The sequence below is a fragment of the Onychostoma macrolepis genome, chromosome 15 (genome assembly GCF_012432095.1).
Source record: "Onychostoma macrolepis isolate SWU-2019 chromosome 15, ASM1243209v1, whole genome shotgun sequence".
Taxonomy (NCBI): Eukaryota; Metazoa; Chordata; class Actinopteri; order Cypriniformes; family Cyprinidae; genus Onychostoma; species Onychostoma macrolepis.
Genome location: NC_081169.1, coordinates 6,889,518 through 6,893,160, shown reverse-complemented (window position 1 = coordinate 6,893,160; position 3,643 = coordinate 6,889,518). Strand labels below are relative to the sequence as shown.

General features: G+C 48.4%; 1 pseudogene; it reads right to left on the bottom strand.

Moving 5' to 3' along the window:
* Positions 1-973: 973 nt before the first annotated feature.
* Positions 974-2,870, bottom strand: LOC131520876 (uncharacterized; annotated as a pseudogene).
* Between the last annotated feature and the right edge of the window lie 773 nt (positions 2,871-3,643).

Genomic DNA, 3,643 nt, shown 5'->3' with positions numbered 1-3,643 from the left:
GGCTGAGTTTTCTGCCCACAGGGCTAGTGTCACATCTGACACGGATGTGCCTTGGACATCTATTGCCGTCATGATTCGAAGGGGGCCTGCGTTTGATTCAGGCTCTTGCAGTGAGCAGAGGAGAGGGTCCTGATCCTTGCTGCTTGAGCTTGGTTCAGGTCTTGGTTCTGATACTGCACCATCATTCCCGTGAATTGGGGGCGGTGTCTGTGACTTGGCACTGCGACTCGTTGGAGTCTAATGACTGGCACGGCAGAGGTTTGCGGACTTGTGTCCACATCTTTAGATGCTTGAAGTCTATTAGAGGTTCAAAACGATTAAGCAGATCTTTCCCAATGAGGAGTGGGTATGTTTTGAGTGGGGAGACATATATTGGATGAATGAGATCCATTGATCCCACTGTCAGGTGGATTGGAGCCACATGTTTCAGTCGTAGGCCCGTGTGGGAATACGCTTGGAGGTTCAGCTCACACCTTTGGAGTTTGAGGGTTCTGTTCGTCCTCTTTGCTCCTTCTTGGACTTCCTCGAGGAGTTCAGCAGACATTAGCGTAATGTCGGCCCCCGTGTCCAGAAGGGCTTCGACCCTGATGTGTCGTTCGATGATGATGGAGAGATAGAACTTTCTTGCTATACCTTTCTCAATGAGATCGTCTAGGAGTTGAGGGACTGGAGTTTGGGAGGAAATTGTTAGGATGTCAGGACTGATGGGGTGTTCGTCAGAGGAGTGGCAGACGACCAAGACAGCACTTTCAGGAACGTGATGGGATTCGTCAGCAGGTGTTTGTTGGACGCTGCTGTGATCTAGAGGATCGAGTGTTGAGTTAGTGTCTAACTCTGTTGCTAGGCTTTCACGTGAGATTTCGTGTCCACCTGAAGTTAGGGTAGTTACGGTTCTCTGAGAGTGAGGTGAGGGAGTGCTGTTTTCTGTGCCTGGTTGGGTCAGCTGGTCGCTGCCTTCTCTTCCGGCCGCTAGTCAGGCTGAATCTGGTTTCTCTTTCTTTTCCCACTTCCGGTCCTCCTCCTTTCATTGGAAGAACTCTTTCATCATCATTTTCATCAGCTCTTGTGAGTCGTAACACGGTGGTGTCTTTTGTTCTTGTGTGGATTCAGTTTGAGCTCGGTCAGCTTGGGATCTTTGTGACTTCTTTCGTCGATTCCTTGGACTGGTTGCTCCAGGGTGAGTTTGTCGTTTTCCCTTGGAGTTTCCATCGGATTCCCATGAGCTTTTCCCTCTTGAGTTTCCAAATGAGCTTGGCTGGTTCCACAATCTCTCCCATTGATTCTCCTGAGGCCTTGATTGGTCCCATGACTTCTCCCAGTTCCGTCCAGGTGAGCGTTGACGTCCACGCGGTCCATCCCAGCGTTCGTACCTCTGTTTAGATCGGGTACCAGCGTGGGAGTCTCGTTCTTTGTTGGACGAGGGTGCATTCCACTCTCTGGGTGGCGGCTTGGCAGAGTCTTGGCGTTGGGTGCCCTCTAGAGCCAGCCCTTGACTTTGAGTGTTGAAGTCAAGAACTGCTGGGGTTTTGGAGCCTTTCTCTGAGGCCATCTTTTGTTTGCCGTAGGCCTTCTGCGCCAAGTCTCGCAACTGCTGAGCATTCATTGTTCGTGGACATGCGAGAACGCCAAGATGGTGGCTTACTCCGGGATGGAGGTTTCTCAGGAAGAGAGTTTTGAAGTTCAAATCCTCTTCCATGTCAGGTTCATTGCGAGTTCTGAAGTATGCTCGTCTGAGTCGGCTGTAGTAGGTTTGAGGAGGTTCGTGACATCCTTGTCTTGTCTCCAGGGCAGCCACTAAGCCTTGTTCGGAGTCAGGATCGGAAAACTCTTTAATGAGGGCTTCTCGGAGCAGTTGGTAATCAGTCTTTGTGTGAGCAGGCTGCCTGTCCAGGAAGCAGCGAACTTCAGGACTAGATGTCGTTCGGAGTAAATAGAGTCTATCTTTGTCCGTAACGTTAGGTCGCATTTCCAGATGGAAATCGATATCTTGGAGGTAAGCTTGGACATTTTGGCTATTTGGCACGCTGGGGGTGAACTTGCCAATGTTCCTGGCGAGCTTGTCAAGGTCTTTCAGGTCCAAGCCATGCGACGATCTGCGGCTGGTTGCGGCAGGTTCTTTTGGCTTTGCCGTGTCGTGAAGTTCTTCAGAGGGAGCTGGTGAATGTTTCAACACCACCCCCTCCACCTTGGGGTGAGGTCGGTGCGCGTTGTGTCCTCGACGGCTCATGGTGCAGTTCGTAAGCGTGCTTGAGTTCCTCTTGGAAACTATCGGATTCCTCTCTGAGGTCGTCAAGCTGTCGTATTAGGCGGCTGATCTCGTTTCTTGACTCATCCAGGTGAGTTTCAAGGGCTTTGATTCTGCTGTTTTTATCCCTGAAGTCAGCCCTTGCCTTTTCCAGTAGCTGTTCTGCATACTGTAGCTTGTTTGAACGATCAACGTAGTCTGCCTTGACCTGTTCCATTTCTTGGGTGTTAGCTACTAAGGTTTCTTTTAGCTTGTTGATCTCCTCCTCAGCGCCTTGTTCCACCTCATCATGCCTTTCCCGTCGTTCCTGAGCTTCCAATTCCAGCTGCTCGATGCGTCATTGTGCGCGTGTTAACTCCTGCTGGAGCTGTGCAGCGTGCTTGTCGCTCAATTTGAGGGTGGCAATGAGTGTGTGACTTAAGGAGCCGGTGATCTTGGCTAATTCCTTGTGAGTGTAGCTTTGACTTGGGTCTTGTGCCATGAGGCTTGTTATGTTGTCGTCCAGCTGGTTCTGTGTCTGATGTTTGAGTGTTTCAGCAGCCTTAGGGAGGAGGCTGTCCGTCGCCACACTAAGCCATGTTTCTAGATCTTCCCAGTGGCCAACATTTTCTGTTGTGCAAGACATGTTTTGGCAGAATGAGGGGAATCTCGAACCGCGACTGACACAGACCTTGAAGAGAAAAACAAAACAAACCAAAACAAAACAACCAAAGCAAACGGGTGTAAGAGTGCAATGTAAACTGTGTGCTAATGTTGAGTGTGGCTCTCTGTGACTGTGGTCCTCTGGGGGCGTGCTTCTAATTTGTAGCCTCTGTGGGGGAAAATTGAACACACACACACACACACACACACACACACAGGTCACACAGCTGGAGAACAGAGAAAGGAAAGAACACCAACAGAGCAAGGAACAGGGTAATACTTGGATGCTTCCCTTTTTCCTGTGAGGGAAAGTCAAAACAAAATAAACAAAAAACAAAATACTCCTTTCTGGTTTTTTTTGTTAAGTCTGATTTAGAAGGGTGCTTCTAGTCAGAGGATTGTAAATAGGGATTTTTTATTTATTTTTATTTTTTTATTTGTAAGTCTATGATTGCTATTAATTTTCTCCGGGTGAAGGAAAACAATAACAATGACAGTACTGGTCCCTTAATGGCAAATTGACATCACAACGCTAGTTTGAGTGTCCTTTGTGCATGCTTAAGGTTTTCAACGTCTACCATCTAGGTGATCCGTTTAACCTGGCAGGGTAAGATTTCACAGAGGGGACATTAAATGGAAAATTTTTGAAATGTCGTCTCAAGTTCCACAAATACCTGTTCAAGGGTTAAGGTCCTCTGTTTGTGACAATCCCACAGGCACAATCTCAGCAAACAGTAGCAATAATCACATTAGAAG